The following is a 25,354-nucleotide window of genomic DNA, read 5'->3' as shown; positions in this document are numbered from 1 at the left end:
TGTGAGTGCTCTCCTGAGCACAGGGCCCCTTCCCCTTTTAAGGGCCTGCTCCTCATGGCCTGTGACTAGAGATGACTTGGCTGTATCTGGTTGGTCACACTCCACCTTGGCAGTGTCCATGCTCTGGATGTGTGATCGCTGCCTAATTAGCATCCCAGACAACCTTGTCTACCTGGGAGCTCTTCTGCTCTTCAACCAGCCCATTCATCCACCAGCATTTCCAGGAAGGGAGCGGGAGGGGAAAAGCCACTTCACAGGCATTCAGAGAGGGAGAGGAGAGAAAAGTGGGAGCAGGGAAGTATAACAGACCTTCTGAGCATAGAAATCACTGCAGCTCCTACAACAGCAGGGACAGGCCACTAGGAGCTGGGAAAATTAAACCCACATGTTTTCTGTCTGGTTTTGAACCAGGGACCTTTTGCATGTTAGGCAAAAGTGATAACCACTACACTACAGAAACTCTGTCCCAGTGTTCTGCCCTCCCTTCATAAGACCATAAGAATGGCCATATTGGGTCAGACCAAAGGTCCATCCAACCTCACATCCTATCTGCTAACAGTGGCCAATGCCAGGTGCCCCAGAGGGACTGAACCTAACAGGTAATGAGCAAGTGATCTCTCTCTCCTGCCATCCATCTCCACCCTCTGACAAACAGAGGCTAAGGACACCATTCCTTAACCATCCTGGCTAATAGCCATTCATGGACTTAACCTCCAATCATTTATCTGCAAAAAGAACAGGAGTACTTGTGGCACCTTAGAAACTAACAAATTTATTTGAGCATAAGCTTTCCTGGGCTAAAACCAACTTCATTGGATGCATGCAGTGGAAAATACAGCAGGAAGTATATATTCACACACACACACACATACACACAGAACATGAAAAAATTGGGTGTTGCCATACACACTATAACGAGAGAGATCAGTTAAGGTGAGCTATTATCAGCAGGAGAAAAAAAACCTTTTGTAGTGGTTTTCATGGCCTTTGAGAAAGCAAGACAGAGCCTTGGAAGACCCAGCAGGATTTGTGGCACAGGAATTGTTCTCAGATTCCACTGAGACTTCAACTCAGATTGGAGGATTCAAAGTCCTGAGTGCTGGCCCTTACACCATTACCAGCAGAGCACCTGTTGATTACCTGTTGATTGCCAACTACAATCTATTGTCCTGGTTAATGGGAGCCATCAAGAGTCCAAACCACTGTTAATGGCCCACACATGGCATCATTACAACAGGACCTCAGAGTTATAGTTCATATATAGTCACAGGTGCTCTGACCAGCAGAGCACCTGTTGATTACTTCCAGCAGGGAGGACTCTGTGGGCAGGGGCGGCTCTAGGCATTTTGCCGCCCCAAGCACGGCAGGCAGGTTGCCTTCGGCAGCTTGCCTGCAGGAGGTCCGCCAAAGTCGCAGGACCCTCGCGGCGACCGGCAGAGCGCCCCCTGCAGCTTGCTGTCCTAAGCACGCGCTTGGCATGCTGGGGCCTGGAGCCGCCCCTGTCTGTGGGGACAATTTTTTCTGGCAGGGAGGACTCAGTGGGAACATGCCTCTCTGGCCAGCCCTGCATTTGCTCAAAAAGTCAGCACCCAGCACTTTGCTACAGCCCCAGAGGCCTTTCTTCCTCCAGACTGTGAGGCCAGTGGACAGGTGAGGCAGTAGCACCTTTAGTCCCAGGCAGTAAAGGGCCCTTCCTAGGAAAGGCCATGTCCTGAAAAGGAAAAACTAAAGTCAAGGAGAGTCCTTCTGAAACTCTTTGGTGATGTCACAGGAGGAAAGTGTTTCTTTGCATGACCAGGGACTTGAACCCTGGACCCTCAGATTTAAAAGTTGATGCTCTGCCAACTGAGCTAGCCAAGCTCACATTTTAAAGAGGCAAATTTCATGCAGAAGAGAAGCTAGTCAAGAAAAATGAGGGCAGGAAACAATACAGAAAACCTGCTACTCTCACTCTTTTAGCAGTCCTAGCCCCAGCCTGCTCCTCCATCTGGTGCCTTGAGGCCTTATTCTTTTTTTCGTTAAATATCAAATCCAGGAGAAAACACAGTTATATAAAGCAAAACGGAATCACAAACAGAAATGTCATTGGAAATACAGAAATAAAAAAGGAAAATGCAATTCCCATCACTTTATCGTGTCGGGGCCATTCCTGTATCGAGAGCACCCGCGATGGTCCCTGTGTGCTTACGAGAAACCAGGAGGAACTCATACCACAGCCTGAACATGAACTCAACTGCTGCCAGGTGCTGCAGTAAAACCCTTTCCCTGCTGTGAAGTTGCACTCCATAGGATTTTATTAAAGTATGCTAATGAGTGTGAATATAAAGTGACTGGACAATGCTTCATGCAAAAGGTCTCTTGTGAGGTATCATTACAAAGCTTATAATCTACTGTGTGTGTTCATGTATTTGTATGAACCAATCATTCTTGGATCTGAAACTAGAAATATGAACTATAACTCTGAGGTTCCGTTGTAATGATGCAAAGTGTGGGCCATTTACAGTGGTTTGGACTCTTGATGGCTCCCATTAACCAGGACATATAGAATGTAGTTGGCTCCGTCCTGCCACCATCTTGTTGAGTCAGGCCAGGTAAGAATGAAAGGCTTGGGGGTCTCACAGGACATGTGAACCATGTCCCCCGGTACAAGGAATCCATCTTTAAACCTTGCAATCCAAAGAGTGGGTATTCACCCCACGAAAGTCATGCTGCAAAAACGTTTGTAGTCTATAAGTGCCACAGGATTCTTTGTGTTCTACAGAACCAGGACTAACACGGCTACCCCTCTGGACCACATCTTAAACCTGGGGGGCTCTTCCTCCAGGAGAGAGACAAAAAGATTCCTGCCTTTGTACCAAAAGCTGTATAAAAAAAAAAAAAAAAAAAGGGGTGTGGAACTGAACAAACATGGCTGCAGTCATGAGACATTCCCCCAGCTACCACCTGAGCTGGAACAAGGGCTATACCAGGTGGAAAGATTCGGGTCCAGACAAGAAATAAGTCTAGTCTTTGCAGAAGCGGAGACCTTTCCCTCAGTGCTGGAGGATTTGCACCTTCTTCATCTACCATTTGTCCCAAGCAGCACAGCTGGGTTGGGAATCTTAAATGTACAGATGTGACTTAGGAGCAGATAAACTCCACCCTGACCTTCCATGCAATTGGCACCTTGCCCCTCACTGAGCAGGATTGAAATTCCTGCCAGAGGAGACTGGAGTCCCCATCCCCTCCTGGGTATGGAGCAAAGCAGCAGGGTGAAAAGGAATTGGAGATGCTGGGGATTGAACCCAGGGACCTCATACAATGCAAAGCATGTGCTCTACCACTGAGCTACATCCCAGGAAAGGCCATATGTGCTATAGGATTACACTCAGAGCCCTCCTGTTTTCCAAAGCACCTAGTGACCTAACTAAAGCGTCATGAGGGACACATTCCCTGCATCTGAGGCCAAAATAATACATTGATGATAATAAGAAGTATATAGAAAAAAATTTTGCAGTCACTATGGGCATAACTATGATGATTGTTTCGTGATTCACTCTTAATATCATTGGCACCACACACTGCCTTTTCTACCCTTTAGTCTTGCAGTTAACAAAGGGTAGAAAACTAAACATCACATCAATAAGACAAGGGAGTGTTTGAGTTTTCATATACATCCTGTTACCTGATACACAGGGGTTTGATGTAGCAGCTTTCAATCACTCTGTTTCTGCCGGGATTAAAGTAACATTTCAGGCTGTCACAGAACTGAAAAAGGGAGATCCCTTTTTTGGACAGGTTACGCCCTCCGCTTAAGGTGTTTGTCTGGCTGGCAGCCCTGGTTTCCCAAGGTTTTCTCCTGAAGGGAAAAAGAAAGGTTTTCTGTGCAAAATACTAAAAACTTTTAACAGAGAGGAGGTAAAGGCCATGGCAACATGATGGGGCCAGTATGTAGCCAACATCAACATGGTTTCTTCTATGTGGGATAACTCTGACCACTGACTGATCTCCACTCCCTAGGATTTGAAGAGATGTTTAGTATTGGTGCCAACCTGGAACCTATAAGGCTGAAGCCAATTTTTATGGATGTGGGACACTACGAATGAAGTGTTTATTTAATGTTGTAGAAATTGTTAAAAACACTGAGCTTAAACCTGGAACTGCCTGTTATTTAAAGGCTGGTTTCCCCAACCGTCAGTTCCAATAAGCTCTGCTAGAAAACACCTCTGGCTTCTCTCCTGCCCTCGTGGGAACTGCAGGGAATCGTCCTCCGACAGCCAGCCGTGGCTCCAGGCTGTGTTTTTCTGGGGAGTGGGACGTGGAATTGGGTTTGTTTGCTGTTGAGAAGGGAGCCAGCCAGTTCCTCAGGGAATGAGAATTCCCAGCATCTGCCCAGCCCCAGGCTTGCTGCCGCTGTCCCAGCCCTCTGATCCCCTGGGGGCCCTGTGTGATTTGACACTCAACAATTAGAGCAGGCCGGAGCAGCATCGCTGCAGGCAGAGGACAAGCCATGGGCCGGGCAGATAAAAAGGAATTTAGCCAGCCAAAAAAGGTAAAAATGGCAGTGGAGTATTACCATGTGGACTCAATGGCATTTCTCCCATTAGTCTGTCTGCTTTGGGGCAAGGGACAATGAACAATACGTCCTGCTGCAAATTCGTATATTTCGAAGTGGCAGTTTAGATTTTCATTTCCTCACACCAGCATCAAACCGGTGCAACAAAGCCAAAGAAGGACTCAACCTTTGCTGTAAACTAAACAAGCTGCTACACAAGATTCTGGGCAGCACACAATAAGCATTTGGGTGAGAACTCAGACCCTGCCCCTGTCCCAGAGGGAGGGGTCATCTGTGTGGAGGGACTGGACCACAGACCTATCAGCTCTTAACCTCCCGAAACTTTTCAGTAACTCTGTTATCAGTGCCTGTGAGTGTAATTTTAAAAAAAACCATAATAAAAACCACACTGGGGCCAGACCAAAGGCCCGTCTAGCTGCTGAATCTTGTCTTCTGACCAGTAGCCAATAACAGGTACCCCAACCAACATCCAGCCAACAAGGCACCACTGGGAGTTTGAACCCAGGATCTCCTGTTTACAAAACAGACCGCTTTAGCCAGCTAAGCCGTGGTGACCTGTGGGTGGCTAAGGTCACTCTGTCTGCCCACACCTGAGTCTCCCATGCCATCCCCACCAACGCACGGCCTGACAAGCATTGCTTGTCTTTTGGATTCTTCAAAGCAGAGGAAGCAGGTGACATTTCTCTTACAAGTTTGTGTGTGAGTGAATCTTTTGGCCAGGTCTGCACTACAAAAGTTGTTCACTTCAGGCAGAATTAATATTTGCTCAGATTCGTGTAGTGAAAAACACACAATGCTACCCTCTGGTCGGGTCAGCTATTGTGGCTGGTGTACACACTGCAATATGCCAACGTCTGGCGATCAAAACTGCCACCTGTTTTGCTGACAAAGCATAAAACGACTTCCAATGAGAGGTCTAGAGCTATTTGCAGCAAACTTTAAAGTAACAGAGTAAATGCTGCTGTTCATTATAATCAACCAATAACTGGCCTCCCTCCAGTATCCCACAATGCCCTCTGTGAACTCGCTCTGCCCTGTATTCCTGCTACAGAGGCTGGGCCCCTCCCCTTTCATTGCTCTGGGAAGTACTGACAGCTGAGACCTGCTGCCACTGCTTCCGGCAACCAGAGCAAATCACTTACGCCGTGGATGCTGCTCTCAACCCCGTCCCGTCACATGCGAACACAGAGCAGGGTGCGGGAACTTCCTTACAGTGTAGGGGGACCACTGGCATCCCGACACTGTGACCACCGACAAGGCCCCATGACAACCCACTTTCCCTCGAGGAGGCTCTTACCTTCTAAACAGGGACGGCTGTTTTTACTAGTAAAATCACTAAAGGGAAGGAGAAAATCTCCAAAAGAGGTTCCTCCTGGCACTCACACGTGCCTGAAACCCGGAATACTCTCTCAGATCCCTCAAAGAGAGACCTGGAGAAGGAGACTAGCTGAAGCAAAGCCACAGGGGTCTCTGAGGTTTTCCCTGGCCCCTCGCCCCTGTCCTGCCTGGCTGATGTCAGCATCTCTCTGTGAGGTCACCACCTCCCCAACCAACCTTTGACCAATAGTCCTGAGGTCCTGCTAAAGGGCCTTTGTGAATGTCACTGCCACAACCCCTCACCTTGCCTGTGGCTAGTGTCCTGCCCCTGGCCAGGCACATGGATGTTTGAGCTACTCTCCCTGTGGATTCACCCCACTCAAGGAGCGTTCGTTCTAGGCAGCAAGCCGGCTAGACAGGAAAACATCATATGCTGCTGCCCAAAGCTACACTTGCAGTTTTTACAGAAATTAGTCAACTTTAAGCCAGAAGAGACCACTATATCCAATCAATATTTGACCCCCCATATTACAGGCCACCTGTATGACACAAAAGCCTACTTTTGGGCAAACACATTCCAGAAAGTGCATCTAAGTCTTCATTAAATGATATCAAGAGATGGAGAATCCACCACTTTCCCCTAGAAGACATTATCCTCCAAGCCCTCATAACCTTTGGATGGCTCTTTGCTATTTAACCGAGCTCAACCAGTTTAGCTTATCAAAAGAAGATTTGAAAGGTGATTTCACTGAAGTGTTGAGAGGGCCTTAATGGGAAGACAAAAGATTGGGTATGAAAGGGCTCTTTAAAAAAAAAATCGTGCAGAGAAAGGCATAACAAGACCCAATGGCTGGAAGGTGAAAAGAGACCAAATTCCCCATAAATATTACATCTAAGGCACAAATATTCAACAGCGAGGATGATTCACGACAGGAACAAGCTCCCCAGGAAAGTGGTGGATTCTAATTCTAATTCCTTATGAAATAATTCTGTGTGTTTTTGTCTGCAGGGAGGGAACATGCTATATGCGCAGAGTACTTTTATTCCTCCAGCCTGCAAGGACAGAGGGGGATGTCAAGGAAGTTGCTTCTTCAACACCCCCCCGCCCCGAAAGTCCCTTCTTAGGAAAGTCAAAATCCTGGAGAGAAGAAAGAGTAACACCGAACAAGACACCAGAAAGACAGGTTTATATTATCACAGAGAGAAAGTTTTCACCTGACCAGGGACTTGAACCCTGGACCCTCAGATTAAAAGTCTGATGCTCTGCCAACCTGAGCTAGCCAGGCTCACATATGAAAAGCACAACTTGGTGCAGTATTGAAGCTAGTCAAGAAAAAGCGAGACGGCCACAATAGGTGAAACCTGCTGCTCTCTCTCTCTTCCCAAGCCCTGGCCTGGCTGGGTATTAGAGCTGGTTTAAAATAGACGGGAAAATATCGCAACTACCAGCCATTCATAGACTGTACAAGAAACTCGAGTCACACTACAGAGAATCCCATACAGTAAGTGCCAAATGGTTGGATTGGCTAAATGCAGCCTGTAGACATCCATGACACACTGGGATAATAGAGCCAAGTGGTCCATCCACCATCATTATTTCAAAGGGATAAAGATAATGTTCGCAAGGTTCACAACTGACTCAGCAGTTGCATACAAAGTTGCATGTTTGGCAGCAAAGCGGGGTGTGTTGGGGTATACGGCGCGGCAGAAGTGGCAGAAGTAGTGGGGGGACCCAGACGTGGCCTGGAGTTGCAAAGGTGCGGGGGACAACACAAAAATGGTGGGGCGGAGCAGTCAAAGTCTGGAGGGTAGGACACGGCCCAGCTGGAGCAGCAAAGTGGGGGGGCGTTGGGACAACACAAACAATGGTGGGGCTGGAAGCAGCAAAGCAGGGGGGTGTGGGAAAAAACAACGGTGCGGGCCGGCAAAGGTCAGGGGAAAAACAAAAAAAAAAAACCCTACAGGGCGGCCGGAGCCAGTGGAACTCCCTGACTGCAGAGTGCGCGCCCGGTCTAGTGGGGGGGGAGGGGAGGGAGCGGGGGGGAGAGAGAAGGGGTTCGGCCAGCGCTTCAAGCGGGTCACTCACCACGCGGCCCCGACCCCGCCGCACCGCCTGGTACCTCCTCACAACCTTCTCTAGACTAACCAGTCCTGATATACAGTAACATGGTTGATATTTCCACCACCTCCACAGTTACACCCAACAAAATGAATTTCATACAGCAGTACCAGTAACAATCACAAGACCCAGACAGAGACCATGCAAATAAACATACAAAACAATACAGAAGGGAGGAATTCACAACTACATCTAAACAGACATAAGGGTTTTCCAGCTGTGTCTATTGATAAGTGAGTTTTGGCCAGACAGGATGCTTACCAAACTAAGTTTCCCCTTCACCTGAAGGTGGATGGAATATCAGGACGGGATTGTATTCCGTAACTAGCCCCAATAGCACCTTATTTCAAAGTGGCTAGTTAGGGAATGTGAGGATGTGACCCATCTACACTTCCCTACCTTATTGCTGCCTTTGCTGCTTAGCCGATAGAACCTAGCCCTCAGACTGTCACAGTAAGAGAACGGCCATTACACAGACAGACAGTGATTTTTTAATTCTTATCTTTATATCATTATAATTATCTAAGTGAAAAAACTACACCTAAATTCTTTAAATACAGAGCCTCATGCAGACCTGGCCTGAATCTCTGTATCCTAACAGGTCCTCGAGGTCAGGCAGCCTCTGGGTAAGGGGTTGTGGACTCAGATGCCTTCCACAGGCCAATTCCACCAGTGTCGTTGTAGAAACCATGGAAGTTTGCCACAATAGCCATACCCCAGATGGCCCCCAGTACACTCTGTCCTCCATTGCTTCTCTCTCGCTCCATCCCCCCATCTCTGCTGCTCCCCACCTTCTGGCTTTCCCTCATCACCTGGCCCCACAGCACTTCCTAGCCACCAGAGCCCCCTGTGCTTTCCAGTATCTGCAGATGTGGCCTCGACTATTGATTGCAAAGTAAAGTAAACCTTCCAGGAAATGGCCACAGCTTCTGGGAATGCCCAGTGAGCGGTGAACAGAGTTTGGCTCCTGGCTCACAAGGCAACTTAAAAGCTGGGTACCTTAGACAGGGGCTTCAACCCCGGTCCCCCTCAGATTAAGAGCCTGATGCTCTAGCAATTGAGCTACTCCTGCGGGGATGTTGAAAAACAGCTTCACCTATCTACCACAAGAGTGAGCAGGCAATGCAAAAAGAGAGACAAAAAAAGTCCCTGAACCCCCTCCTATTTTTCTGCACAGCTCCACTGCCTAGCAGCAAGATCCTCCTCCTCCTCCCTCCTGTGCCTCATTGTGACTAAATCTCCACACCTAGACAGCCGGTCCGACCGCTGCAACCCATTCCCCCATGCCTGTACCCTCCCCAGCCAAAGCCCTGCACCTGGCTCCAGACAATTAAGTCTGGTGTCTTCCGCTGGGAACTCGACTTCTTGTGCCCAGAGCGTCTCGACCACTACCCCTCAGCAGATGACCCTGAGAACCACAGTGTCCGTCTTTTCCATAGAAGAGCTTAGACCCCCTCATCATGTGGTCCTAAAGGATACGGCATCTCCCTGTTGATCAGATGAAATTAGGATTTGAAGTCCCCTCGTGGTTGTGCTCACTTTGTGCTGCAAGTCCTGCTCCGCTTCAGGGCTTTGAACCTCTTCTTTGGTCACTCAGGCCAATGCTTCGTGGCTCCAGCTAGAGCCCCTGAAGGAGTTGGGGGTTGGGCGTCACAAAGATGGGACATGAGCCCCAGGTGCTTCCAGTCCTCGGCTTTGCCAATCCCTGACTTGCCAAAAAAATGGCTGGCCTCCACTTCCAAAGTGAGCACCTTGAGTGGGAACTGGAAAGAGGCCCCACCACGGGGGGCTGGCCCTGCTTTCCAATCTACCAGTCTTCAGATGTTGCACACAGAGCATCATCAGCCACCCTGCAATGCTGGCCTGACGGTGGCCTTCAGTGGGGGTTTGTCATGCCAGTGAGCAGGCCCTGGCCTGGTGTCCCTTTGTGGCTGTCTGCTGGCCACGCATAGGCATGGTTCTCTCCCTCCTCTTGCCCGTGACCTTCCAAGCTCTGTTGCTTTTAAAACCTTTGTCCCCTTAGGAGCCTGTCACAGCACCAGCCGCCTCTGCTCCAGGTTGCCCAGTAGGAGGAGAGGTGCTGGGCTCCATGGCCTGGGACTTCTTTGTTTCCTCCCTCCTGGCCCAAAGGGCCCTGACTAAGAATGCCTTGGCTCTGGGGGGGGAAGCCTGGCCCTTCTGGCCCTCCCTATCCTTCAAAGCGCCAGGTGGGCAAGAGTAAAAGCACAGGGGCAAGTTCCAAACTTGTGTGGCATCAGGTGAAAGCGACCGTGAGAATCCCAACCCTCAGGTGTCAGTTCTAGAAGAGCCCTGACCCACTGGCACAGCCTCATCCCACCCAGTCCCCCAGAGTGCCCGTGAGTCACCCCAACAGGAGGGGAAGAGACTTGTTTCTTAGCATGGCTGGAGACAGGGAAGTTGAGCACCTGGGAGCTCCAGGGCCTTTAAAACCAAAAGCCAACACATAGGTCCCACTGAAGATTTGAACTCAGAATTGCAGGATATCAGAGTCCTGAGGTGCTCTTGCCACATTACAACCAGTTCATGGCAACCTTTTCTGCACATTGGGTGACCCTCACAGGGCCAGCTCATGTAAGGGACTGTTGGCCCCTTACTAAAACTTAGTGGGGGGTTGGTTGGCTAGTTCCCCATCCCCAATAGAAGGGGAAGGGCCAATGGGAAATCAGGCCCCTGAGACTGACAGTCCCCAGGGGCAATGGGGAGAGTCCAAAGCTCCAAGTTAGTCCGCACTAGACAGCCAGGCAGTGTAATGAGGGAGTCACACTAGGTCCAGGGGGTCCCATCCTCCCCGTGGGAGCTGGAACTGCCTGGTCCAGAGTGGGGCAGAGCCTAAGGAGACAGAGCAAGGAGCCTCGAGAAGAAGCCAAGGGAGCAAGCTGCAACAGGTTGTAGTGCCAGAAACCTGCTCCCTGTAGGAACTTTGCTGCCTGCAGCAGTTACTGAGCCCCTCAGGTTTGTTCTTAATTATGCTGACATTGTCCTAATTGATCAAAACTTGACAGTGGTTTACTCCTAGGCAAAGGCCAGTCCCTGGCCCCTTTGGTCCAGACATCCTCATTCACATCTGGCCTGTGTGTGACTAGATGTCAGTAAGATGAAATTTATCGGGACGCGGGGGCAAGAGCCAAAAAAAAAAGCCCGGCGGCTCCGCCCCCCAACCCGCCAGCGGCAAGTGGCACAGCCCCAATACTCCACCCAGCTCTCGAGCTCTGAACCCCTGATAACACCCCCAGCTCCCCCATCCCCTTGCTCCTGGGCCCGAGCCTGGGCTCCGAGCTCCTGCAGCCGAGCCGCGCTCCAGGTCCCTCCTGCAGCACCCGTGGCAAGGGGCGAACCAGGGCAGCCCAGGTGCCACGGGCCCTCCCGGCAGAAGCGTGTCTGCCCTAAAAACATGTGTGTCTCTGCCCCCTGCCCACATGGGTCCTGCCCGCTCCGCACTGCCCCCAGCCCCACTGGCGCTGCCCCGCAGGCTCCCAGTGTGCTGGAGCAGCCTCCATGCTGCGCTCGTCCCCCCGGCCATGGCCATGGCCCTGTGTGGCAAACCTGGGAGGGAGGAGGATGTCCGCCTGGCTTGGGGAAGAGGCAGGACCAGGGTGAGGATTTGGGGAGGGATCCAATGGGGGAAGGAGAGGGCGGAGTCGGTGGGCGAGTGTCCCACCGGGCTCTGCCTGTGTGCCGGAGCAGAGGGCAAAATTGTTTGTTTGTCCAGTGTCCCGACCAAACATCAGTCGGGATGCGGGACAAACAAGCAAATATCGGGACGTCTGGTCACCCTACATCAGGCTTCAAGTTGAGAATCATTTCCCCTTCCCGGGGAGGGGAGACTTTTAAAGGCGCTCTCTGTGCGACTGCACATGGTTAAGCAAAGAGAACAAACCCCCAATCCCTCCTGTGCTTTGGGAGCCAGGTTTGTGGTGGGCATTTCTGTAGTTCAGATGATTTCATGCCTGGGCATTGGGAATTCTTTACCAGTTTCTCTGGCACTGGGGCAATTTTGTGCTTACAGCTGTGATGGCCAAGCAGTTAAGGCATTGGAGTCGAAATCCAATAGGGTTTTCCTGCGCAGGATCAAATCCTGCTCACACCGAGTCCTGTGATTTAGCCAGTCCCTCATCCGGGCAATACCTCTGTACAACCCCCTGAGACAACTCTCAATTCTCTCCCCACCCCAAGTAAATCCTGTTCTGCTCCTTTCATAGAGATGCCTGGGACACCCCCTCACACTGTGTCCTGAGGGGTCAGGCAAACTCTCAGCACCTGAAGCCTCTGCCACTCACCTGGTGCCCCATAGATCAGCCAGAGCCCTGGTTCTGCTTCCTCTCTCTAGAGTGCGAAAGGAGCCAAGTCAGCGACTCCATGGGAGCTACAGGGCTGCAGAAACAGCAAGGGGTGAGGGGGGGAGAAGGTGCTCAGCACCCACTGGCAGCCCAGCTCTCCTCCTGCTATGGGGCCTTGTGGACAAGCTCCTGCTGGTCCCCTTCAGCACCTGCCCCCTGCCAGTGATCAGCTGGTCAGTGGTGTGTAGGGAGAGGACTTGGGGGTGGGGGCAGGGCCTGTTGCAGACCAGCATTCGTTTCTGCGGCCAGCCTCACAAGGCGGTAGGAAAGCAGGGCCAGCCCCCGGGTGGGGCCTTCGAGACCGTTCCCACTCCAGGGGCTCCTTTTGGCAGTGGGACAGGAGATATTTCCCCCCAAGAGGCTTTTTCCCAGCTGCTGAGAAGCACAGAAGTACCCGGTGTTTGCTCTTGCGGTTGTTGCCAGCCCAAAAAGGCCTGAGGCAGCAAACAGTGGTTTCGTTGCCCGGTGTGCGTCGCACTAATTATCACACCAGGGTGGAGAATGCAGAAAAAGTGTATTTGAGCCCAAAGTAAGGTGCCAGGGAGATATTTACAATCTCAAATCCTGCACACAGATACAAGCTGTGTGTGTCTTCTTATACATGACTTCAATAAGGCATCCTCATTACCCCCCACTAGTCTCCTCCCCACTCTTATATAGTACATATAGTGTATAGTTAACAATTACATCAAACAGGTTAAATCATCCTTGACAGCAAACAATTTATCTCGTAACTTTTCAAGGCTGTTTACCTTGGTTTACTTCTGAATTTATTACCTTGTCTTCCCCTCCCCTCTTTCTAAACTAAACACAAGTAATAAAAAGGGGCCCTATCTTCTGGTGTCTTACACTGATAAGAAGCTGTTACACATTCCATTCTCAAATACTAGCCTGGGAGTTCAATCAGAGTTTAATTATGGAAGCACTTTGGACAAGCATAAAATAAACTTTGGTCCATTCAGGCCTGGTACAGAAAAGCTTTCATTAATACTGTGTTTTTCTACCCTCCTGAGTTATCTAGGGATATGCCTTAATGGCACCAACAATCCCCCCCTTTGAGAATACTCAACAAAACATTTGGCTGAGTTTTTCTCATACTTTGAAGACAAAAAACAATTAAACTCTAGGGGAGCTGGGGTATTCAGTTCCACATTCATCCTCCCTATGGACCCGGTAGGATTCGGTATGTGGAAGCCCACACCCACCCTAACCGGTCCACATACTTGGAAGGAGCATTGTGAATGTCCATACTTCCATCCAGAAAGTGTCCAAGTAATGTCATCCCCCTGACCACAGATCAGATGGTTCCTGATAGTCTGTAAGGGGCAGTGGACCAAGTCTGGTGCTCAAGATCCATCTAAATATTACCAGATCCCACTGCCAATACCTTCCCAGTCTCAGTGATTCTCAATACCATCTCTGTCAGCAACTTCTGGGTCATAGAAACTAAGGGTGGAAATGACATGTAACCCACCAACTCCAGCCTGTACTTGGGATAGCTGAGCTTTAAAAATAAGGCTAGTGGCCTTTTTCTAGGTGGCCCAATTTCTTATCATTGTTCCCAGCTTTTAAAAATATTTCAAATGGTTGCTATATTATTGGCCTGAGTCCCACAGAGATCTGGTCAATTCCCTCTTCTTGCAGAGGAAACAAACCTAGGCTCTCTGTTGTGCTAATCTAATGGCAGCCCCTTGTGAGCAATTACATGCTGAAGGATTTATTCCAAAACACAGGATGCAGCCTGTAGAATAAACCCCAAAATCTAATCAATACCACAGTCTCAAACAGGGGTCCCACAGATTTCTTCCTGCCAGTGTATAATTCTTGGTTTCTACACCAGGGTCAGTCCTTAATGTCCTTTTTGGTCAGGAAATCCTGGATTCTGACACTGCACAACGCTGTTGGTGGTCACCAGGACTTAATAAGGGTCTTTTCCAGCATAGAGCCAAAGCAGTCTTTCGCTGGTGGAAGCTTTACATTAATCCAGTTTCCTGTTCCAAGGGTGGCAGGACTCCTAGGGTCTTTGTGTAGTGCGTCTTTACCTGTGAAAAAAAAGAAACCTAACACATTTCATTAGTGCCTGTCAGCGATTTGCAGACTCTACAGCTTTGTGGCACATTTAAGCCCCCCTTGTCTTGGTTGTTAGCTAAGTCTTAGCTGAGAGCAGTGTCCTGAAATGGGGCTAATGCCCTATCTTTAAAACTCAGCATGTTAGCTATTTTTCCTCAGTTAACTCGTTCTTCTTCCTTTGTCCTGTTTGGCTTCTTTTAACCTACAAAGGAAACTTAGCCTTCACTTATACATCTTTTTCTAACAATGAACACATATACATTGCCTTTATACAGTACATTAGTTCTTATTATTTAAAGTTTGTCACATCTATCCTTTTTACTAAAATAACTTTTTCCAGAGCTTTGGGACAACAAGCTAGGACAAGCACACCCACTTTGATGAGTTTATTTCATAGAGCCTCTAGTCCAATAGTTTCCCAACCATCCCCAGCCCTCTGGCTAGAAATCTGAGATAGCCAGAAGGATCCAAATACAATATGGGGAGTTGGGTTAAACTTTTCCATGTCCTTGCTTCCAAAAACTATTAGTATGCAAGTTTTACTAACAATTTTCAATTAAAAAGATTTGGCCAATAAGTTTCTCTTTCTCTTACTTAAGGAGATGTATTAAGCTTTAGTATACCATATTTTTCCCAATTTATCCAAGCACTTTGTATTCCAAGTTTGAACAAAAACAAGTATCTGTATTCCAATCCAGACTATCCCCATAAACAAAACAATTTTGGCCACCAGACAGACACCACAAGACAGAACATAAAACACAAAACATAATTTTTACTGTGCCATCAAAGGCATGGTATGTTGAATGCTGTTCAGCTAGCATCAGTTTTCTCTGATTATCTGAAAGACAAAAACAGAAGTCTACCCTTTCTGGGCAATCAATCATCACTGAAAATATACAAATACCTTCGTTGATTTCAGGCAAAACAGGGGAATTACCTCATATTTTCATATATATGTTTCATAGGCAGCTTAGGTCTCAGTGACTTCTACTTTATCAGTTAGATAACTTGCATCAATACAGATGCTTCCTGACTTGCTCTTTACTTTTAACTCCTGCTTTTAAACACTGAAAGAAAAACATCACCACTTATAGTGCCTTTAGAACCTAATAAGATTTCAATTACATAGCACTATATACATTTTTTAGATAATTCAACTAAATGGTGTCATAACCAAATGATTGCAATCTAATAATTTCTTTGCCTGAATTTATTTACAAACATTTCAAAAACACCAAGAATTTTTCTCTTTAGCATTTTTACAAAGTTCAACTACTCTTCCCTCCAGCAACTATGGAGTTAACTTTTCACACTGCCTTAAAATCACTCACTTGTTTTCTCTAACAACCACTTTTCTCAACTTAAATCACTATTACAAGTATCCTCCTGGGTATTTGAAATCCCCATGTTTATACCTATGTACTCCTTTCTTCCACTAGACCCTCAAAAGTTTCCAACCCGTTTTCCAATCTCTCCGTCTGTTGCTTGCCTGCCTGGGCCCGATCCTTCTTTTCTAGCTGAACCGTTCTTTCCCTAGACACCAATTGCTCCACTGCCAGTTTTAACTAAGGGGGGGGGGGTTGGCTTCTCAACTAGCCCCCACCCTTCTGGTCTTTTTCCCTAAAACATTTTAACTCACATGACTACCCGAGTCCTCCCTTATGAGGCTTGCCACCTGGGCAAAAACACATGGCCCACTGGTGTTTAATTATTTAATTTCCCCTTGTAGCAAACACACTGCTATTACGGTGTATGCTGAGCACAAATAGTTAAAATTTTGGCAAGTCCCTGAAGGACTGGTACTTGCTTAGCCAGGGCTTCCTTTCCTAACTGGAAATCCTGTCTCAAAACCTGCAACTTGCCCTGGGTGCAGGTTTGAGTTGCTGTCTGGGTCATGATCTATGCTCTTAATTGCTCAATTCTAGTTTATCAAGTACATATTTGTTCTTTTTCTCCAACTACTCTATTGCCCAGTCCTGCTGCAACTGGGGGTAGATCCCCTTTCCAGTTCTCAGACTTACTGCAGCTGAGAGTAGGCTCACCTTTAATCATGCAATCCTCAACATATAACACCAACAGTTCCAAACAAAAGAAACACAACATAACAAAGGTAAAACAAATAGATGGTGTAAATTCTATAGGGCTCCCCCATTCTCAATTACTCACCAAACTGTGACAAATCTGTTACCAATTTATCTACTGCAGGACGTTGGGGGAAGGATAAAACACACCATATAACCAAACCCCAAAGCTTCCCCAAGCCTTAAGCCACTTTAATACTCACGACATATCCAGACTGACCACGTCTTGTATAATAACATTCAGAGAAGGGGAATAGGTGGACAGGAGATTATTCTGTATACAGCTTGTCCAGAATTTCCAACATGCTTCCACTCTTGGGAGAGCTGTTCTTTTTACACCCTGGAATCTCCTGCAGTGTCTCTTTCAGAGATTCCAGTTCAGGTCACCAAGCCATACCAACTCTGGGATTGCAAAGACTGTTAAACCTCACTGAACAGTTAAGCTTTGCAAATGCAATCTCAGTTCCGTAACTTATATTACCTTTAATTTACCTCTGTCTATATTTTCCCACAGCCAGCTGGGGCCAAAAGCAGTTTTTCTTTGTACTTAACATAAGTCTGACCTAATACACAGAGCAGCTTCTCTTTATCTCTGGGCTTAGCTGAGTTTCAAATTAACCCATTCCTAGACGAATTGCTCACAACTGTGTCAGAGGCTTTTTCCTTTGGTAATTAAAAGCTCCTCTGAGATATATGATCTTATCTAGATTGAAGATACCTTCTAATGGACATTGTTTAGATGGATTTTCACGCGTGTAAAGATTCCAATTCTCTAAATACCTGCAGGTTTCAGGACCATAATGTACGTACATGTACTATGCTGGGGTACCCTTAGGGGGTGAGGTAGAATGTTTAGACTGTCCCTTCCCCCATTTTCCACTTACACACACAAAGAGGGGGGCCCTGTCCGCGCTAGCGGCTCATAAACTAAGAATCTCTCCCTACAGGACACTCACACAGGAGAGATTAACGAGGATGACTGACTCTTCTACACCTCCTTTCAGCAAAGAGCTTCGGCTAGTCTCTGGAGAGGAGCCGCTACTCTGATTGCATACAGTGAGATGATCAGACTGTCAGTAGCCCACACGGAAAGAAAGGGGGAGAGGGAAGATAGGTTCACACATTCCTAGACCCAGGCAGCTTCCTCGCCAGACGATGCCCAGGCTGAGTCAGCCCACCGTGGGTCGGATCTCCTAAAGATCCACTAGTTACTGGGCTTGCGTTAGACTACTCCTGATCATTAGCATTTGCTTCACAGGTTAATCTGGGCATCTTCCAGTAACAGACACTCACACTGGTATACACACACACACACACACCAAGACCATTATTCCCACGGACAATCCTCCTCCCAGTGCAGCTCTGGGGCATATGATGAGGGATTTTTACAAGAGCTCTTTATACAAACAGTTTCAAAAGCTACCCATTCGCTAACAAAACAAAAGTAATTGAAGGATCATGTTGTAATTAAGTGATCCTTCTGGTGGCCACCTTTCCTGGCTCTCTAGTTGATATTGAGGCCAGTCTACTGTACAGAACCTTTTTAGTTGATCCTTAATCATTGGATCCAAACCAAACACTTTCCAATTTGCTAGAATGCATTCTGGGGGCATACACCGTGCCCTGCCTGTACTCTATCCCTGCCCCATACCTATGGGAAGACACTGGGCGTCCCCAGGTCTTAACAGGCAAACAAAAGGTTAACAGCACTGAACTGTTCCTACCTTTTCCACAGGACCGGTTCCTCACCGTCGCCCGCAGCTGCTTCTCCACTATCTGAGTGCGTTGCACGTTGTGCCTTCCAAGGTCGGTCTGACACGTCCCCTGCCGAGGCCCCCGGTAAAAGCACCGGTGCGCGCTGGCATCGGCTGTGACTGTCGTCCACCGGCCATTGGAGGAGTCCGGGCAAGGCACAATTTTGCCTCGAGCCCACCCAGGGATGCCCAGACTGTTGCCGGCCCAAAAAGGCCTGAGGCAGCAACAGTGGTTCGTTGCCCGGTGTGCGTCGCACTAATTATCACACCAGGGTGGAGAATGCAGAAAAAGTTTATTTGAGCCCAAGTAAGGTGCCAGGGAGATATTTACAATCTCAAATCCTGCACACAGATACAAGCTGTGTGTGTCTTCTTATACATGACTTCAACAAGGCATCCTCATTACCCCCCACTAGTCTCCTCCCCACTCCTATATAGTACATATAGTGTATAGTTAACAATTACATCAAACAGGTTAAATCATCCTTGACAGCAAACAATTTATCTCGTAACTTTTCAAGGCTGTTACCTTGGTTTACTTCTGAATTTATTACCTTGTCTCCCTCCCCTCTTTCTAAACTAAACACAAGTAATAAAAAGGGGCCCTATCTTCTGGTGTCTTACACTGATAAGAAGCTGTTTACACATTCCATTCTCAATACTAGCCTGGGAGTTCAATCAGAGTTTAATATGGAAGCACTTTGGACAAGCATAAAATAACTTTGGTCCATTCAGGCCTGGTACAGAAAAGCTTCATTAATACTGTGGTTTTTCTACCCTCCTGAGTTATCTAGGGATATCCTAATGGCACCAACACGGTGAAAGGGGTTAATACATTTAGGCGGCCTGGCTAAGCTCAGCTGGCAGCACCTCTGGCACTTACTCTGAAGGTTGAAGTTACAATTCCCTGTTTGGGTGCTTGGGGCTTCTCTTCAACAATACAACACACAATCTGCTTAAGCCCCCACCCAGTAACCTGGGGAAACTAACCCTGGCCACTGGGTGCCTCTAAGAGGTGATACTTTCCCCACTCACACGCACTGAGTGTAGAAAAGAAGCTTTAAGAAAAAGGAGGAAAATCACCTTGTATTAACTTGGGAAAACACCACAATCAGGATTCATAACACAACACTATGAGCAAAACACCCACCCACAGTGCGCTGGGCAGTGGCCTTTTGCCTTGGGCATCTAAATCCAGACACCAGAAGCTCTTTGGATGTGCCCAGTGGTGAGCTTCGCACACGGTTCGCGCGAACCGGTTGTTAAGTTTAGAAACCCTTCTAGAACCTGTTGTAAAGGGCTTTTAAATTTAACAAAGGTTCCAGCAGCTCCCTGCCCTGCCCCCAGTTCCAGCTCACCTGGCTCCAGCTTTGCCACCTCCTCTGAAGGCTCTCCCTCCAGGCTTCCCGCGCTAACAGCTGATTGGCGGGAAGCCTGGGAGGGCTGAGAAGGAAGCAGCAGCTTCCTGCAGGTAAGCGGGGGGGGGGGCGTGTCCCCGGCCAGGCGGCACAGCTCCAGGCCGGCCCCCGGCTCTGACCCTGACCCCGACCCAACTCTGGCCGGGCGGGCAGTGCGACTCCGGGCCAGCCCCCGGCCCCGGCCCCGACTCTGGCGGCGCGGCTCCGGGCCGTCTCCTGGCTGTGACCACCGGCCGGGAGGGCGGCGCGGCTCCGGGCAGGCGGCTCCAGGCCGGACCCCGACGCTGACTCGGACCCTGGCCCCGACTGGCCGGGCGGGCGACGTGGCTCCAGGCTGGACCCCGAAGCCGACCCGGCTCCCGGCCCCGACTCTGGCCGGGCGGGCGGCGCAGCTCCGGGCGGGCGGCGCGGCTGTGACCCTGGCCGGGCAGGCGGCGCAGCTCCGGGCCGGACCCTGGCTCTGACCCCGGCCCGGCGGGCGGCACGGCTCCGGGCCGGACCCCGATGCCGACCCGCACCCTGGGCCCGACTCTGGCCGGGTGGGCGGCGCGGCTCCGGGCCGGACCCCGACGCTGACCCGGACCCCGGTCCTGACTCTGGCCGGTGCGGGCGGCGTGGCTCTGACCCCGGCCCCGACTCTGGGCAGCGTAGCTCCGCGCCGGACCCCGGCTCTGACTCTGGCTGGCCGGGCGGCGCGTCTCTGCGCCGGACCCGACTCCGGCTGGGCGGTGAGGCTCCGGGCCGGACCCCGACGCCGACCTGGACCCCACCGACTGCAGCCCAACGCTCGTGGCTCCCAGCCCCGACTCTGGTGGCCACGGCCCACCATCTCCCAAGCAGCAGGGTAAGGGGGACATGGATTGCAGGGAGAGTGGATGTTGGATAGAAGGGCGGGGGGTGTGGATTTTTAGGGTGCAGGACTGGGGGTGGTCAGTGGGGCAGGGAACAGGGGAATTGAATGGGGGCAAGGGTCCTGGGGGGGGGCAGTTAGGAAGTAACCAGGGGTTGGATTGGGGCGGTGGAAGGGCAGTCAAGGGGCAGGGGTTCCAGGGGCAGGTCGGGAAAGAGAGAAGGGCGGTGGTAGGATAGGGCAGGGGTTCCCGTGTGCCGGGGCCATCAGGAATAAGAGGAGTGGGGGGGTTGGGAGGGGTGGCAGGGTGGCAGTTAAAGGGACAGGGAACGGGGGTGGATAGGGGGCCAGTGGGTCCTGGGTGGCAGGGCAGGAGTCCCCCAGGGGTCGAGAGGGGTGGTCACCCCTCATGGGGGGTGTAGGAGGGAACCGGTTGTTAATATTTTTGGCAGGCTCATCAGTGGATATGCCCCTCCCTTCACTGCACCTCACCCACAGCTGCTGCCATGGGTCAGTGAAATAACCCAGAGTTCATCTCTGCCACCCTTCCTGGGGGGAAAGCCCCTTTCTCCCGCCTCCGCTGTCTGGCCACATTGCCGGCCATCTTGCCGTTTCCAAACCTGTCACCACTTCTGCTGGCCACCCTCTCTGCTCTGGGATGTCTTTGATTGCCCCCACCAGGAGCGGAACAGGCTCCCTAAAAGTAGTGGCCACCAGAGCCCAAACAGTAGCCCATCCCTGCCACTCAATGCCATGCCCCTGCCCCACCCCTTCTCCCCAAGGACCCGCTCTACGCTGCCTCTTCCCCCCAGACCCTTCCTCCCGCTCACTGCTCTCCGTCCCCTCCCCACCCTCACTCGCCCTTACGGTCATTACAAAGTGGCAAGGCAGAGCCCTCCCATTTTTTAAAGTCCTGGGGTGTTGTTCCCCCCTGTTCCGGCACCCCTGGGGCCCTGCACTTCACACAGCTCTCCCTGATTTCACCTGCTAGTGAGGGAGCCTCACTGCTAGCGCAGACTGGGCAGTTCGTTGCATGAGAGACACTGTCCCAAAGCAGGACTAATGCTTAGAGCTGGTTATCAGTGACTTCAGCTCTGTTGGTCTGCAGCAAGACTCTCCATTGAGTCTTAACCAGCTCTGTTATTACACAGGGAAGAACAAAAGGGTCAAATGGGGCCTGGAACCCTTAAGAAGAATCCACCCCACCAAGTACAACACTTGTCACTACCTGCTCTCAACCCCATGGAGAATGTTTTGGGGTCACCGCTCGCCTGTATCAACCTAGGAGTCTCAGAGAATCCTAATTAACAGGGGTTCCAGTGGCACAATTGGTTAGCGCACAGTACTTATAGGGCAGTGCTGAGAGGAGCTATGCTGAGGTTGTGAGTTCAAACCTCACCTGGAGCACTGGTTTTCATTAACCAAATGGCATCACCCCCTCATTTGGCCCTGTGGAATGTAGAATTGCAGCCCAGGGACACAGAGGAGGGGAGAAGTTTAAAAAAACCTGTTCACTTATTACCTCCTCTCCAGAGCACAGGTCAGATTCTACCATCCTTTCTCCCCCCCAGCCCCTGTGCCAGGATCCCTCAAGCAGAGCCTGGAGTCCTGTCCATGGCATCTGTGCTATTGATAAACACTATGTGACGGGGACAAAACACTCAAATCCCGCCTGGTGCAGGGAGCCAGGTTTGCTCTTCAAATTCTGTCGTTGGTACATTTCCAGGCCTGGGAATGTCCCACAACAGCACTGAATGGGAAGCTGCCTGCAGAACAGTTACACTGCACAGAGCTCCTGTGGAGGAGGGGTGGGGATTAGTAACATTTTGCGGATCGTTTGGGAAATGAGCCTTTGCTGACAAGGTTTGTCTCTGTTCATATTTCACCTTCAGGTGTTATGTTGCGGGATCTTTTGTTTATTTTTGGGTGGTTAATAACTATCTCCTCAACTTTATTTACTCAACTTAAAAATTGGTGTCACTTGATTTTTGCATCTCCCTGTGAAAATACAACTGACGTGTGGCTTTCTACAGGGGGGTCATGATGTTAAAGTTAAGGAATTCAGCCTAAGTACTTCTGGGGGGAGACTGTTGCTTTTTTACAGCTGCCTCATGGCCAGGCACACTGGGCTGTTAGCTGCACCCACGGTCCTTGCCAGGGGCCCCTGCTGAACCCTGGGCGGCTGCACTGCCGTGCTGGGGTGACTCTGCAGGGGGAGAAGCTGCTGTGGAGCAATGTAGAGCAGGTGCAGGAAGGAGCCGGGGTCACTATTCACATTCTGAACTGCACAGTTTTCACTCCCAGCCCTACCGGTGCCCCTCAGTCCCGACCCGCAGCCCCCTGGTTTCCCCCAGCTCTAACAGTGCCCCTCACTCCCGACCCGCAGCCCCCTGGGCTCCCCGCTGAGCTCCCAGGCACTGCGCGGCTGGTGCTCCTCAATTCCGACCTGCAGCCCCTGCTATCCCAGCCCTGACTTCCAGACTCACAGGTCTACTGGTGCCCCTCACTCCTGACCCGCAGCCCCCTTGGCTCCCCACTTTGCTCCCCAGTCACTGCATGGCTGGTGCCCCTCACTCCCGACCCGCAGCCCCTGCTATACCAGTCCTGACCTCCAGACTCACACCTCTGCTGGTGCCCCTCAGTCCCAAACCACAGCCCCCTCGGTTCTCCCCAGCCCTACCGGTGCCACCTCAGTCCCGACCCGCAGCCCCCTGGTTTCCCCCCAGCTCTACCAGTGCCCCTCACTCCCGACCCGCAGCCCCCGGGGATCCCCCACTGAGCTCCCCAGTCACTGTGCTGCCGGTGCCCCTCACTCCCGACCTGCAGCCCCCTGGACTTCCCTCAGCTCTGCTGGTGCCACTCACTCCCGACCCGCAGCCCCTGCTATCTCAGTCCTGACCTCCAGACTCACAGCTCTGCTGGTGCCCCTCACTCCTGACCCACAGCCCCTGGGCTTCCCCCAGCTCTACGGGTGCCCCTCACTCCGACCTGCAGCCCCTGGACTTCCCTCAGCTCTGTCAGTGCCCCTCCCTCCCAACCCACAGCCCCTACCATCCCAGTCCTGACACTCCAGACTCACAAGCTGATTGCTTTTGAGAGACTGGTAGTGGAGGTTGGGTGGTGGTGGCTGGAGAAACAGACAAAGTGGTTACACGGTTTATGATTTTCTGTTTGCGTTCTTTCGGGTAAGGGAAATAGGGAAAGGAAACAATAAGCAAACTAATGAAGAGTGAAGAGCAGAAGAAGCTAGAACTGCACAGGTTGCAAGTTGCCTAGCCTCAGAAAGGGCTGAACACTTGGCGCTGGGAAAGTCTCTGTAAACTAAGAAGCCCCTGGAGCTCAGGGCATCCCCTGTTTCAGTGAACTACAGAGGGGGGTGTCTCAGCAAAAAGAAAGCAGGAAAATGTCCACCAGTGAGGCAGCTACTTAACTAGAGCTGGCCAGACTGGAAGCAGAAGAGAAGGCAAAGGACCGGGAGTTTCAATTGAAGCTCAAAGAAGCAGAGGCACCTGTGCACAGAAGGGCTATGGAAGCAGAGGCAGCCAGGGAGGGAGCTGCTCACAAAAGAGCCCTGGAGTTAAGAGGCAGAGCAATAGAGGCCCAAACTGAGGCCCAGAAGCATGGACTGGCTGTTATGGAGTGGAAGAGACAAAACCCTCCAGCAGCTGGCTGCACTTCCCCAAAAATCCACAAATGGGAGTGACTATGTCCACAGTATGATGAATCCAGTGATATTGCTGAATATTTCATCACCTTTGAGAGACTCTGCACCTCTGTGAAATCCCTGGTGATCAAAAATTGGTCACATTGGTAGCCAAATTGATGGAAGAGCTATGGACATATTGAATGAGATGCCTATTGATGATGCTACAAACTATGGTAAATGTAAGGAACTAGTTTTAACACAGTTTCAGATGACACCTGAAACCTACAGGGTTAAATTCAGGAGTCTTAAGAGGGGATCTGGATTCAGTAATGTGGCTTATGTAAATGAAATGAGAGATTTGTTAGATACGTGGGTGAGGGGAAAAGACTTTACAAGCTTTGAAGGAATGTGTGATTTGGGCCAAGGGCAGGCATGGTTGCAGTGCACCCTTCCTTGCCAACACCTCAAACACATGCCTGAATTTAAAACCTTCTCCAAAGAGGCAGAACAATCTGCATCAGAGCACTTACGAGGGTACACAAAGGAATTGGGAAATGTAATAGACACTAAACAAGCTAAATTGTGTGAACAAAACCTGTCCGCCGTAGATTTGCTGTTAATCTGGGGGTCTTTTGCTACGTCATCAAGCCCAAGGAGTTAATACTAGTGGTAAATGCTTTAAAGATGTGGGACATACCTGTTTTGTGGGGAAAAAAAAACTTTTATACATGCTAGGGATGGTGACAAGACAGTCCCACAAGAATTGTTTTCTTTTCATATCATACCTGTAAACAGGCTGGAAGCTTGGCACAGCAGCAAAAGCATAACAGGCCTATGCTGCTGTGTGGGAGGGGAAACTGAGGCACACTGCCTTATGCCATTGGTGGCTAAATGCCAAGACACCTACACGTTAACAGATATTGCTGTCTGCACTCTGTTAGCAATACCACACCCCAACATGTTTTCAGGCAGCCGGGGACCAGGAACCCTATACCTTGCTAGACCACCCATGTAGGACATCATACATTTAAAGGTACTGAAATGGGGTGTGACCAGAGACAAGCAGGGATTTTAGGTGTACCGCCTCTACCATGGACAGTGTCCAAGCCTCTGGCAGTAAGTTCAGGAGGAGGGTGTGACATTGCACACACACCCCCATCCAGGCCCGCCCTTCAGCATTCCT

General features: G+C 50.2%; 2 non-coding genes across 2 annotated transcripts; one reads left to right on the top strand and one right to left on the bottom strand.

Moving 5' to 3' along the window:
- Positions 1-7,084: 7,084 nt before the first annotated feature.
- Positions 7,085-7,158, bottom strand: TRNAK-UUU. The gene has a single exon. It is a non-coding gene; the product is annotated as a tRNA-Lys (tRNA).
- Positions 7,159-21,838: 14,680 nt separating this feature from the next.
- TRNAI-UAU lies at positions 21,839-21,932 on the top strand. Its single transcript has 2 exons — positions 21,839-21,876; positions 21,897-21,932. It is a non-coding gene; the product is annotated as a tRNA-Ile (tRNA).
- The last annotated feature ends 3,422 nt before the right edge of the window (positions 21,933-25,354 follow it).

This window comes from Mauremys mutica, unplaced genomic scaffold (assembly GCF_020497125.1).
Source record: "Mauremys mutica isolate MM-2020 ecotype Southern unplaced genomic scaffold, ASM2049712v1 Super-Scaffold_100251, whole genome shotgun sequence".
Classification (NCBI taxonomy): Eukaryota; Metazoa; Chordata; order Testudines; family Geoemydidae; genus Mauremys; species Mauremys mutica.
This window is presented reverse-complemented; position numbering and strand designations above follow the sequence as displayed.